This window comes from Prionailurus bengalensis, chromosome C1 (assembly GCF_016509475.1).
Source record: "Prionailurus bengalensis isolate Pbe53 chromosome C1, Fcat_Pben_1.1_paternal_pri, whole genome shotgun sequence".
NCBI lineage: Eukaryota > Metazoa > Chordata > Mammalia > Carnivora > Felidae > Prionailurus > Prionailurus bengalensis.
The window spans coordinates 49,201,056-49,215,955 of record NC_057345.1 but is presented as its reverse complement, the minus strand read 5'-3'; the positions used below and the strand labels follow the sequence as shown (position 1 = coordinate 49,215,955).

The 14,900-nt window shown below is 38.1% G+C and overlaps 1 pseudogene; it reads right to left on the bottom strand.

Moving 5' to 3' along the window:
- Positions 1-1,552: 1,552 nt before the first annotated feature.
- On the bottom strand, positions 1,553-5,592 carry LOC122479400 (annotated as a pseudogene).
- Positions 5,593-14,900: the final 9,308 nt, after the last annotated feature.

Here is a 14,900-nt window from a genome sequence, read left to right as displayed (position 1 = left end):
CACTGCTCTGCAAGGTTATCTGCTGCTTGATTCTGAAAACATATCCTCATTGACAGCATTGCCAGTAAGAAGTCATCCTTTTCAATTCTGAATGTACTTCAGTTCACAGCCATATGTGGACAAATAAATCAAGTGTAATTTACATACTAAACCTCAACAAATTCAGGATAAAATACATAGAAGAGTTTCAAGTAGGTTATCCCAAAGAACAAGAGGAAATATATTATTTTGAAAGGCTTGTAGGATTCCTGCTGGTGTCCAAGAGAATATATGATCTGCACGGACAATAAAATGAAGGAAAGGAACATAGAAACAGACATCAACTCCACGGCTATCACGGTCTTCCAAGCTGCTAATCTCCTAAGATTTCTCTGAAAAGACAAACCATATGGAGAGCTTGTTACCTGGCACTAGTGTTTATGAGTCCTTGGATAGTGATACAGGGCCTTAGGAAGACTCTGGCCATCAGTGGGGGGAGAGTATAAAGCTGGAGGAATCACTTTCAGCTAATGCATAGGTGTCTGGTTTCTTACAACACAGAATTAAGGGAGTCATAATCTTGCAATGGGTCCACATATGTGGCCACTGACTGCATCCTTTGAAACTCTGATTTCAAGAGACCATGGTTACAGGGTGCTAGCTACTATTAAGCAACCCAAATGTACCATTCCATTGCACACACTCTCCTGGCAGCTGCAAGGTATCTAGAAATTGTCCCAGGAGACCACCATGACCTGCTTCTGGAGACTTTCCCCTGAAAAGCAGCTTCGTGGTATTGTTCTCTTTCTGACCAGGCCTAACTGCCAGCACAAAACCCACTGTTCTGGCTTTGAGGCCTATGAATAGTTCTGTGATATTTTAAGTGGTAGGATATTGACCTGAGTTGAGTCCTGGTTACCTGGGGAAACAACAACTTGGGGTTTTTCCCTGCCCTTGACCTAATGGATACAAGTGGGCTAAACTAGCCTTTGTTATGTTGGGAGGCTGGAGAGAGGAGCCTGTCCAGGCTGGAGGACCATCGCCAGGGCAGGCCAACTTCCCAGATTCACATGTTCTGGGAGGGCAGGGCTTCTTCCAGGGGCAAAAAAAAAAAGAAAAAGAGTCTTTGAAGTAGAAAGGAAATGAGGGTCAGTGAACTCCCCAGGATGGGTCTTTTGGAGGTAGATGTAATCTTAACCATGTAAGCAAGGCTAAGACTTCAAATGAGTTGGCAAAGCTCATGCCCTTTGAAGCCTGGAAGCTTGCTTTTGGCCCTAGGCCAGGATGCACTTTGGGCAGTTCTTAGGAAATAAGAAAGCCTCTGGGGCTCTTCCTATACTGCTTACCTGGGTCTGGAGATTCTTGCTACTGGGTGGGGAGAGCACTATCTGCTTGAGGCTTCTGGTGTCAGGCTCACTGGAAAAGGTTGCTGAGGTAGAGTGGGAGCTGCCTCTATCCCTAGCCTTCTCCCATGGGAGGGCTTTTTGCTGAGCTGATGCCTTCACCAAAGCTTGAAAAGAGTGGAAAAATTGACTAGTGTCCCAGGAGTCTTCCAAAGGTGACAGGGATTCAGTTACCAGCCACAATAGAGGAAGGCTCTGAGTTTACTCAGTCTGGCCTCATTCTCCCACTCCCGCTGCTCATCCAGGTATCCAGGCTGGCCAAGCTGTTGGGTCAAGTCTCCAAAGATCTTATGCATTTCAGGCTATTATACCACCTGTACTTAAATCAAGAACTCAAAGCTGAGCTAGAATTAATGTAGTGAACTATTGTAGAACTGCTATCTTATACAGGAGCTGCTTGTTCTTGGCTTTAGAATCATCCCATGCAGGCCAAAGCTTTGCTTAAGCCTGGTGGAGTTTCGCCGGCAGTGGCCCCAACTTCTCCTTTTCCTTGTATTTTTCCACCCTGGCCTACAATCTCCTACAATCTTACCAGGACTGCTCTGCCATTTCACCGGCATGTAAGGTTAAGGAAGACACTGCCAAACTTTTTAAAGGGCTCAGCCACAGTCTTCTGGATCTGGTTCACCTTTTTCTGGTTGAGGGCATCCATCCATTTGTGGCCATGTCCAGTGCTGTCACCAAGTTCAGAAAGCCCTGGTCTTGCTCACAAAGAGGGATGGAGAATAAGTCCGAGGGTATCTCTTTCTTCTTCATGTTCTTCTGCAGCCTCTTGCTCTGCTCTTCCAGATGCTGGAGTTTTCCATACTTCCTCTCAAAGTTTCTCTCCACTGTTGTGGAGAGAACAACACTGTTGTTGTTTCCTGGGCTGCCCAGGAAGTTGTTTCACTTAGAGTTAAAAATTATGCCACGGATTAATTCAACACAAATATATGTAGAGGATATTACACATGTAAAAATATCTTGCAGAGGGTTGTATCAATGCAGAAACAAGAAGCTAGGAGCAAGGAAGCATTCTCCCCTACAGGTTTCAGAGGGAATATGGCCCTACAAACACTGGATTTCAAATTTTGTGCCTTCAAAACTGTAACACAATAAATGTTTATTCTTTTAAGTCATCTAATTTGTGGCACTCCGTTACGGAAGCCATAGGAAACTAATGTATATCCTCTACACAAACAATTGCCCAGCAAATTAGAGCATTTCAACTCATTTGTGTTGTTCTAAATTAAACTCCTCTGTGAAGAATGCTCTTCACTATTGCTGGAGGTGCTCAAACACAGGAAGACCATTCGGTGGTGATGTTGTTGAGAAATTTAAGTTATTTCTAAGATTCCCACCTAAACCAGATCTTCTGACCTTCAGTAAGATGTGAAGACCTTGGAGGGGATGCATTCTGGGTTTATATTACAATGTTTGGAGGTGGCTCTGACTCATGTTACTAGTTCAGTCAGAGTTTTACAAATTTGCCCCGTTTTGGGGAGCCTGGGTGGCTTAGTCAGTTGAGCGTCCTACGTTGGCTCAGGTCGTAATCTCGCGGTTCGTGAGTTTGAGCCCCGCGTCGGGCTCTGTGCTGACAGCTCGGAGCCTGCAGCCTGCTTCAGATTCTGTGTCTCCCTCTCTCTCTGCCCCTCCCATGCTCATGCTCTGTCTCTCTCTCTCTGTCAAAAATAAATAAACATTTAAAAAAATTTTAACCAATTTGCCCCATCTGATGAGCTCTGGCCATCAATTAGGAAAAGATTTTTTAAGTGCTGCTAAGATCTTTTTCAATGATATATCCACTTTTAAACAATATTCACCTTCCATGGGCATTGTGGATGTAACTGCTTTGTCTGTTTTTTGCCATTTTTTAGCCCTAGAGGGAATATGTGTGTTTCAGATATAAAATAACCCTCTTGAACCAAGAAAGCCAGAGGAGACTCACCCAGGCACTCCAACAGAGCCCCAAACTCTTCACCTCCTCTTGGATGACATTAGAGGACAACGGCTGTGGAAACTGCCAACATTATAATGAAGCAAACTGCACCAATTTCAAATTTCTCCCCCTGGGTACGTTTCTTGTTGGAAATGAAGCCCCCCTGCCTTTTTATTGTTAAAGAAGTCTCTTTTCCTTTCTCCCGATTATCCCCCAGTATTGAATATTGATTTATCATTTTCATAAAATTGCAAATGGGGGCTTGTTGCCTGAGACCAGTCATAAATTATGAAAATGTGTTCACCTCCCCTGGAGGGACTGACTTCTTATGGGGAGAATTTCCCAGAGCTAAACTTAAGTGCTTTGCATGGGTTTGCCAGGTTTGATGTTTCTGACCCTCTGATAAGGAAGGGATTAACATTTGCTAACAACCTAGTAGGGACCATATTCTTCGAATGTTACTTAATTTAATGCTATTAACACAATGGTGCATAATCACCCTCTGCTTTGACAGAAGACAAAACAGCAGTCCAGGATGGTTTAAAGACTTCTACGGAAGGGACATAGCCAGGTTCAAACCTAACTTTGTCTGCTTCCTGAAATTTAACGCCTTCCCATGTACTGCATTGTCTTTCATTCTAAAGTGGAATAGTAATATCTCAGTAGGGGTGGATAGGGTAGTTTTCATTAACATCAACGTAAGCCTTAGGCTCTTCAAGTTCTGATAGATTTGCTCCAAGGAGCCATTAAGAAAGGCCACTGATCCAAGGGTTATAAATTAACACTTTCTTCATACAGAGCTATAAGCAGCTATTTAAAACCTGGATAATATCGTCCTTAAAATAAGTATCAGTTTTCTGGGTATTTATGCTCTGTCACTCTTGGTTTTTCCATCCTTGACTCCATTAATAGAATTTTTCTTAATTCCTTTTCTCTTTTTATGGCTTTGCAAGGGGCTAATTTGCAGGCAAAATTGCTAATTTTACAGTTGCTTTCTGCTTTGTCAGCATGAGGCTGACTCTCAGAGTTATTAATAGAAGAATAGGATTCCCTTTTCATCCTTTTGCTCTTGACTGTTGTAGGAGGTGGGACAAAATCCATTATTTAATAACATTTGTTCTTCTTGAAAGGTCATCATTCCGGCCTTTCAGTTTCCACTCAACTATAGCAGTATCAGCAGCAACAGCAGCCACTTTCTCTTCCTGAAAGGCTTCTGGAATTCTTCCAGGTTATACAGTTGATGTAAAACTGTCTTTGAGATCCACCTTGGGAATGGGGTCCAGCTGGGAAATTTTCTCAGTATTTCTGTGCATTTTCTAAGGAGTAATTTCTAGCTGTAAGTATTCATAAGTGTCCCAGCCACTTACACTCCTGGAATTGATACTGAATTCGGGATACTCACTTAGGAATTGCATCTGGCCACTATAGCAGAGGATAGAAATAACAGTGTCCAAAACAAGATGGAAATTGATGTTTTGCATAAAATATATCTTAAAGTAGACACTCAGGATTGGTACAGTAAACTCACACTGTCATCAGGGACCCAGGGTCCTTCTGCTGTCCAGTTTTATTGTCACTATCATGTGGTTTCCATCTTCAAGGTTGACCTATGGTCTCAGCCACTGCTCCCAGGACTGTGAATACATGATTCTAAGAAGGTCAGAACATTTGAGCAAAGAGTAAAAAGGGACAGATTGAGCTGTCTGTTTCTGATGGAACTTTCCAGCAGTCCTCCTAACAATTTCTGTTTGTGTCCTCAAGCTGCAAAGGAGGCTGGGAACCACAGTGTTCTGTCTGGGTGCTTGCTGCCTCTAATAAAACCCAGGTTCTCTTACTACAGAGAAAGGGGAGGACAATATTAGAGAGGCCAGCTGTCTGCTGCATAGGACCAAGAGAATGACTAAATAAATTAAGCCAATGTGACTTTATTAAGCACCTATTTTGTTTACAAATGAATAGAAAGTTTTGATTCATTTCTTTAAGGAACCAAAGCTTATCTACCTTTTGCTCATGCCTTCTTCTGAGCCTAGAGTGCTAAGGCTCACCTAAAAACGTGCTCACTTAAAACACGCATTAATTATTCATTTCCTGCTCACCTAAAAACGTGCATTAATTATTCAAAGTTGTTCTCAAATATCACTGCTGTCTGATGCTTCCCTGAAAGACTGTTCCCAGGAAGAATTCATTGACTACTCAGCTCTGCCCCTATACACTTTATCCTTAATTCTATTATGCCACTTACTTCCTCGGAGGTGGAGGCGGTATACTGAAGTGAAGGGAGGCAGGTACCATACCCCCCACGTCTGCCACCTACTAGCATCGGGCCACATACTTTTGCCCTTTGAGTTTTCTGTCTTCAGAATAGAGATCTAGAGATCGCTCAATTCCACCTCTAGGGCTCTTGCAAAGATTAAATGAGATAATGTGTGCAAAGCACAGCTTCAGGCAATACTTACTTTAGTTTATCTCAGCATGCTGTTTTATGTGCCTTTTATGAGTTCCAGAAAAAAGAAATAAACTTCTAAGCCACTATTATTTTGTGGGGTTTCTTTTTAGAACAATGAACAGAAATTTAATATTCTAATTAGTAAAGTTTGTGGAGATCTATTATTTAAATACCTTTCCTTAAAAGTCTATTTAAAGATACACCTCATGGGGCACCTGGGTGGCTCAGTCAGTTAAGCGTCTGACTCAGGTCATAATCTCCCCGCTCGTGGGTTCGAGCCCTATGTTGGGCTCTGTGCTGACAGCTCAGAGCCTGGGGCCTGCTTCAGATGCTGTGTCTCCCTCTCTCTCTGCCCCTCTCCTGCCCATACTCTGTCTCGTTCTCTCAAAAATAAATAAACATTAAAAAATTTTTTAAATAAATAAGTAAATAAATAGAGATATACCTCATGCAAAGGAGAAAGATATCAAAATTCAGTGGTCAAAAGTGGGGAAGTTTAATATGAAAAGACACAATGAACACTAACCCATGCAGCCGAGAATCGAGACTAAATAATGATAGTTAGAAAACCATCTCTTGGAAATCAAAAATACATAAATGTGAAAAAACAATAGATTAAGTATAATAGAAAGGCGTAAAATGTCCAGATCATACAAATAGAAACAAAAAATAGAGCAAAAGAGCATTAATTGATGAAGGTAAAACCATGTGATTTGTCTTCATTTTTCACCAGCGAGTTAATAGAATTATGTTAGAATAGATAGGATTTCATAATATAGCACATATTATGAAATATAAATGTCAGTTACTTAAAGTTATAAATATAATTCTGAATGGACCTAAAAGCTGACTGTATACCTTTCAAATTTCTAAATGAGAAGAACAATGACAAAATTCTCTACCTATGAATAAAGGTAAAAATTTTTAATTTTTTTAAGTTTATTTATTTATTTTGAAAGAGACAGAGACAGTGTGAGTCGGGGAGGGGCAGGAAGAGAGGGAGAGAGAGAAACCCAAGCAGGCTCCGTGCTGTCAGCACAGATCCCAACACAGGGCCCGAACTCACAAAACCATGAGATCATGACCTGAACAGAAACCAAGAGTGAGATGCTCAACTGACTGAGCCACCCAGGCACGTCAAGATGAAATTTTTAATGGAAGGAAAAAGGACATATTCTTTTAAAAATACCAGATGTAAATGGAAAAGACAGATGTAAAACTGTAAGAATTTTGTTAAAGCAATATTTGGTAATTACAATAGAATAAATAAATTTTAGTTTAAATGTTTACATTAAATCAAAATAAAAAGTGATACGTCTAAAACAAAACATCTTCAAAAAAACTGATGAGAAGGAAGGGCATATGAAAAGCTTGACTAATAAAAAATAAGAATACATTATTATTATTATCAGAAAGACTTGGAATCAAGGTAAAATTGATTAAGCGTCCTAGATAAGGAGGTTTACTAAAAACACAATATCATATGAGACAATAACTAGTGACTTTTAAAGTACTCAAATAAGTTGAACCAAAGTATATAGAGCAAAACTCATGAAAATGGAGGCTAAATAGCTCAGAATTTCAGGCCACAGAGCACTCAAATAATACAAAAGTACTTTCAAATAATAGGTAGATATAAGCAAGCTAGAGAAATAAATACGTAAATAAATAAAAATAGAGCCGAATCAAATTTTATCATCTGTAAATATAAAATACACGTTCTTTTTATGGACCCATGGAATAGCTTTAGTAATGATCACATATTAGAAAAATTTTAAAACCTCCATAAAACTCAGAAAATAAGACTATCACACACTATACTTTCTGGCAAAAGTGTGATAATACTAAAAGCTAATAAAGCAGACATAAAAAAATTCACGGTCTCTTTAATTTGGATGTCAAAAGGAAGGATATCTAGAAAATACCTAGAAATATCTGGAAAATTACAAAATTAAAATACTAATATCGTAATGCATGTAACTTTGCCAAAAATGGACTATAAGAAAAATTCACAGAATCTAATTAGAATATATTAATTATATATTTAATTAAGACTTAGAAAATAGATTAAACAATCTAATTGCTGACTAAATCCCAGAAGAGTTCCTTTGAAGAAATAAATGAAATAAATCAACCATTATTATTTTGAAGAAAAATAAGTGGGAGAAAACAAAACATGAAATAAGGGATGAACTGGAGACAAAGGTCTTGAAGTTACAGGGGAAATTAATGCAAATGATATTTATGCAATATATTGTAAAAAGTTTTTAGGTTCTGGATGAAAGTGACTATTTTCTAGGGAAATACATGGCTTTAAAAGTAGATTCAAGGAAAAAATTCTAGATTTTTTTCTCTGTAAATATGGTCCACTGAAAATCCTGTCTACTCTCTTTCTGTAAAATACCTAGAAATAATGATAAAATACAAGGGAGGAGGACATTTTTGAATGCAGAACTCAGCTTACAAGACCATAAGTAAAATTCTTAATTATGAAATATAAAATAAGAGCAGGGACTCAGGTAAGCAAACACTTTAAATGGTAACTGCCCTTTGTATATTTATAGATTCAAATATGTATTGCAAACTTCTCATTGTCCAGAATGAGATTAGGAGATCTAAGGCCAGTACAAGGTAGAAAATAGAAATGGAGACCCCTCAAAGAGCTGAGATTCCCAAATCATTAACAAAAGTGTAAACTAAAAAAAGGGGGGGAAAGGAAAAATGCGCTGCATGGAAAGTTTACTCTTTTAGCATTGGATAGGAATGAAAGGAGAAAAAGTATTTCCCCTGTGAATTGATGCCTGTATCAACAGTATCATCTTTCCTAAAACCACAACCTAAACATTTAATTTAAAGGTCTTCTTTTTTAACAAATATTATTAATATCTATTTTTGAGAGAGAGAGAGAGAGACAGAGACAGAGTATGAGCATGAGGGGAGGGGCAGAGAGAGGGAGACACAGAATCCAAAGTAGGCTCCAGGCTCTGAGCTGTCAGCACAGAGCCCGATACAGGGCTTGGACTCATGAACCACAAGACCATGACCTGAGCCGAAGCTGGACGCTTAACTGACTGAGCCACCTAGGTGCCCTTAATTTAAAGGTCTTCTGGGTCAAGAGCACTTTCCAGCACTTAAAATAAGCAAACACAATTCATTCTTGAAAAATATACCCTTAATCTAGGTCCAACGGAAGCCCCATAATAAATTTCATAGTAAAATAATAGCAAATATAATTTCACAGTAAAAATGCGCAAAGCATATGTAGCACAAAGCATACAAATGTAGCACAGAGCAAAACCTCCATGAGTGACAGCAGAAAATGTCCACAGCAAAAATAAACTCCTAAAGACCACATACATAAGTATATGTTCAATATGTTTGAAAAAAATAAAAGAGGAATTTCAAATGAAGGCCACACAATTATTAAAACAAACCCAGAGACTTGAAAAAGAATCAAAAGGAAATTCTAAATGTTGAATGTATAATAATTGAAGTCAACAACTTAAACAATACATTAGGTATCAGACAAGATAGCTAAAGAGTGAATGAATTGAAAAAACATCTAATGAAAGACCCACAATGTAATACAAACTAAGATAGGGACAATGTAAGAGTTCATGAGACTTAAGCAAAAAAAATGGAGAGGTCTAATATGTATCTAATTATAGTTCTGTTGAAAGTTGAGTTTAAAAAAATAGAAAAGAGAGGACACCTGTGTGCTTCACTTCATTGAACATCCGACTATTGATTTCAGCATAGGTCATGATTCCAATATCACGGAACGAGCCCCACATCAGGCTCTGCACTGAGTGTGGAGCCTGCTTAAAATTCTCAGCCTCTCTCACTCTGCTTCTCTCCTCTCTCTCTCTTTCTAAAATTAAAAAAAAAATTTTTTTTTGGTGGAGAAGAAAGGATATTTGAAGAAACAATCACTAACAATTTTTCAACCTTGATGACAACAACAACAGTCTAATGAATCCCAAGCTGGATAAATAAAACAAATCTACACTTGGCCATATAAGATCAATACCAAACAATATCAAAGAAAAGACCAATTTTAAGAACAAATAAAGAGAAGAGTTAACTCACCAACAAGGGAACAATAATTAAACTAATAATTAACTTCTCAAAAACCATAATACCAACTTAGAGAGGGAGAAAGAAAATATATACATAGAATGCTATTAGAAAATAGCTGGAATCTTAGAGTTGTATGTACAGTGAAAGTATTTTTCAAAATTACAGGGAAAAAATAGGGTTTTAGGTAAACAAAACTGAGAAAGTTTACCACCAATAAACCTTCAATAAAAATAACTACAAAAGATGTATTCCAGGAAAATATTACCAGCCCCACAAGAAAAGCTGGAGAAACAAGAAGGAATATTGAACAAATAATAAGGTTAACATGTGGAAATAGAAACAAACATTGACTCTATAAAAAAGTAAATAATAATTTTCAACTTGTAGGTTTAAAATAAAACTATTTAAAGCTAAAATATTGTAAAAGACACCATATAAGCCAGTTGGTAAACCATTAGAATTAGAGTATTTTAAGATGTTTATATTATTCAAAGGAAGGGGAAAGATGTTAATCATAATTTAGACTTTAAGTGTAAATACTTAAATTTCAAGGTTGACCAGAAAAAAAAAAAAAAGAAATAGTATATCACTTTAAAATCAGTAAAAGGAGAAAAATAGTATGAGATTTTTAAAAATTTCATCCTAAAGAAGATAAGGAAGAAAGGCAAAGACACAGAAGAAGTAAAATTAATAAAAAGCACCAAAAAAGGTGCTAAAAATAAATCCAAATGCAACAATAATTACAACAAATACGACTAGATTAAAATTCTAAATAAAATTCTTTAGTTTGGACTTTTTTTGATACTAACACTTGTTATTTGTAAGTAATATATGTAAAGCCATCAAGACACAAAAAATATTAAAATGAAATGGAAGAAATGTGACTTCTCAGACATATGCTATCCAAAAGAAATTTATGTCAGCCATGCCAAAATTAAATAAAATTGATGTGAAAGCGAAAAGCATTTTTTAAAAGGGAAAAGATTATCATGTAATAGTGAAAGTTTTCATTCTCCTAGAATTTTAATGATTTTAAATCTGTATGTACTTCAAAAGGTGACCTCAAAAATACATAAGGCAAAAACAAAGTGAAACTTGAGGTAAAAATGGATAAACTGAAGACTCATTAGAATATTTAAAATAATTATCGGGGCACCTGGGTGGCGCAGTCGGTTAAGCATCCGACTTCAGCCAGGTCACGATCTCGTGGTCCGGGAGTTCGAGCCCCGCGTCGGACTCTGGGCTGATGGCTCAGAGCCTGGAGCCTGTTTCCGATTCTGTGTCTCCCTCTCTCTTTGCCCCTCCCCCGTTCATGCTCTGTCTCTCTCTGTCCCCAAAATAAATAAACGTTGGAAAAAAAATTATCTAAAATTAAGCACAACAATCACTAAAGATATGGAAAATTTGAACAGCACAACTAACAAGTTTGGTCTAATGAACATATATGTAAACAGTCTTACATCAGTGTTGGAGAACACATATCCTGTTTAAGCACACTTAGACCCTTTATGAAAAACTATGTCCTATACCCTGAAGTAAGTCTCAACCAATTTCAAGGATGTGTCACCATACAGACCATATTCTCTGACCACAATATAACTAATGCAATGGAAAGTTACTTGCAAAAAGATACTTTAAAACAATATACCACTGAAATTTTTTAAATTTACTTTTTTTAAATATTCAAGTATTACTGACATCCAGTGTTGTATTAGTTTCAGGTGTACAACATATTGATTCAACAATTCTATACATTACTAAATGCTCACCATGGTAAGTATCATCATCATCTGTTACTAACCTCACTGAGATACAATTCTCTACTTACTGTCCAATGTTCTCACAGCAGAACTGGTTAGAGAAAAAAAAAAAACAAAACCCTGCTGATTGCTCTCATTTGAAATTCAGAATAGTTAAACTCACGCAGAACTTCAACTTTAAGGTTGCTTGATAATTATGCTAATTTCACTCACTCTCCTACTCTGTTACATGACTATTCCAGCTATATTCTCTCTCCTCAAACTGCTACACCTGCTCCCATTCTTGCTCTCAGCTTAAGACCTTGCTTACTATTTCCCTCAGAAGAAAGAAGTAATCAGAAGAGAACTTTGACAAGCTCACATCACAAAATAAATTTACCTGTTTCTTCCTGACCCTCTGTTTTAATGCCCAAACTCTTCACATACCCCTGTACAGATCTCAACCCTTCCACTCTTACATCACATCCCATTTCCTGACACCTCCTCAAGAACATAGCTCCAGCAACTCCACTTTATTTCCTATATCATCAATTTTCATAATCACAAAGACATGCAAATTTTCCATTTATAAAGAGAACATGTTTTCATTCATGTACCACACTATTTCCTTCTGCTTTTTTACAGAAAAAAAATCCTTATGGCAGCCATTAAAATGCCTCTGGCAACCTCCAACTACAGGGAGTGTAACTAAAAGCCCAGTTGCTGTGCTCTGAAATCCACCTCTACATTTGCACAAAGGCCATGTGTCCCACAGCTACCTCTAGTCAATGACTAAGTGCAGCATGACCCTAAAGCAGGTACACTTAGTCCACTGAAATAGGAATCCTCTGATGGCAGACCTTGGCTCAAGGACTCTGACAACCTGTAGAAATGTCTTTAAGATGCACAACATCTGATGTGTCCCCCGACCTTCAACCCCTTTCTCTTTCTTGCAAGGTCAGGCTTGCATCACACTCAGGGGGCTCTACCAGGTCTTTTAGCTCCCCCTCCATTTTCTCCAACACAGCTGTGTTCACTAAATGAATCCTTGTACATATAATTCCATCTTGGAATGTGCTTCTCAGAGGACAGCATAACACACTCCTCTAAAGAGCCCACTCTTTAATTTCCTCACTCTCTAATTCATCTCCTCTCACTTTGTCTTGAGTCCAGTCCAGTCCAAATTTTGAGCCATAGCTCCATTACACCTGTTCTTGTCAAAACATCTATAATTCCAGATAGCTATTTTGAAAGATTAAATGATAAATTGAAAGATTGAATCTTATCCACATCTTAATTTGCTCTACTAGCAACATTTAATATAGTTCCTCTCTCCCTCTTCCTTTACACAATGAGCTTATAGGACACACTAAACTGCATCTTGTTTATCCAATTCCTTCTCAATTTCTCCATTTGGTTGTTTTATTGTTATCTCAGATTTAACCTGTCCAAACCTGGGGGTTTGGGACACCTGGGTGGCTCAGTTGGTTAAGCATCTGGGTTCTTGGGTTTGAGCTTCACATCAGGCTCTGTACTGACAGCTCAGGGCCTGCTGGAATTCACTTCCTCTCTCTGTCCCTCCCCCTGCTCACACACTCTCTTTTTCAAAATGTATAAGCAAACTTTAAAAAACTGGGGGTTTGATCCCCCCCAAATATTCCTTCTACCTTTATCTTCTCTAATCCATAAATGAACAGTCCGTCTTGAAAGAAGGACATTAATTACTACAGTCTCATGGACACTGAGAAGATATTGAAGTGATACTATGAACAATTCTATGTCCACAACTTTGATAACCTCCATGAAATGTGCCAATAACTTGAAGGACACGATTTGCCAAAACATACACAGAAAGACATACACAATATGAACAGACCTTTATCTATTAAGGCAATCAAAAATGATTTGCCGAGAGGTGGTCCTTGTCTGCTCCATACTGGTGAATTGCCACTTCAAACATCTGCTTGCTTTCTTCCCTGAAGAACAGATTCTGATTATTGCTATGGTCCCTATTAATTTCCTTTAATTGAGTATTTTCTATGAGTTATTATGCTGTGCTGGTTGCTTTTGACATATACTTTTCACTTCTTTTAACCACCTTCCCATTTTACAGATGAAGGAATCGTAGTTCAGTGAAATTTAGTTGTTGCCCAATTTTCCAACAGCTAGCCAGGTGGATAAACTGGGATTTGAAAACCTTTAACTGACTCCAAAGCCTCTGCTTTCTCTACAGCTCCATGCTGATGCATTAAAAGGTAGAGCTGGTACCCTGGAACATGTGTATCAATGAGATATCACTTTCCAGTCTCTAAAGGGTGATTATCCTTAACTGCTCCTGTTCCAGCTTCTTGGAAGAAGGTGTTGGGTCTTTGCCTCTACAACATCTATCATGAAGTCAACTTCAAAGCACTCAACCTGGGTGTTTGATCTCCTGCCGGCATGCTTTCTGACACACGCTGGAAAATGAAAGTAGGAAATGAGGAACAGTTTAGTCATCCTTGTTAAACATTTCTGGTGCCAGTCAGGAAAGATGTTGACCTTAAAATTAAGAATTAGAAGCACACATTCTGGAAAAATAAATCAGTCCAATAAGAACCGAACCAGTGAGACCCAGGAGAGACTTCTGAGTGCCCACAAAAGACATGAAGCATAAGCAGCTGCTAAATGTTCTCTCTCCTCTGGCTTTCCCTATTTATGGTGCAACTCTAGCGTGATACAATTTTACCCTGTACACATGTTTTTCATGAGAGAAGGCAGGGAGTGGGGATCATGCCATTTTTGTAGTTTCAAAGACTTGAAGTTAAAAAAAAAAAATCCAGGTAAACCAGAGAGTTAAACAGGTGTTTCAGACACAACTGCCTTTGAGACCATCTATACTTTGATTGTGGCAAAGTATACATAATATAAAATTTACATTTTAACCATTTTAAGGTAGACAGTTCAGTGGCCTTAGGTACATTCACAATCTTGCACATCCATCACCACCACCTAGTTCCAGAACTTCTTTATCCCAAGTGGAAAGCTTGTGTCTATTAGTACTCACTTCCTGCCTCCCCCAGCCCCTTGTAGCCACTAATTTCCTTTTTGTCTCCCTGTATAGATTTGCCTGTTCTGAACATCTTATATAAGTGGAACCATGCAACATGTGGTCTTTCATGGTGGCTTCATCTTTACTGAGCATCGTATTTTCAATATTCACCCACGTTGCAGCACAGTAATGTTCCAGGTGACATTCCGTTTCATGTTCATTTTCCAACAAAACGATGATGGACATTTGAGTTGTTTCTATCTTTTGGCTGTCGTGAACAGTGCTGCTTGGAGATTGTTTTAGATGT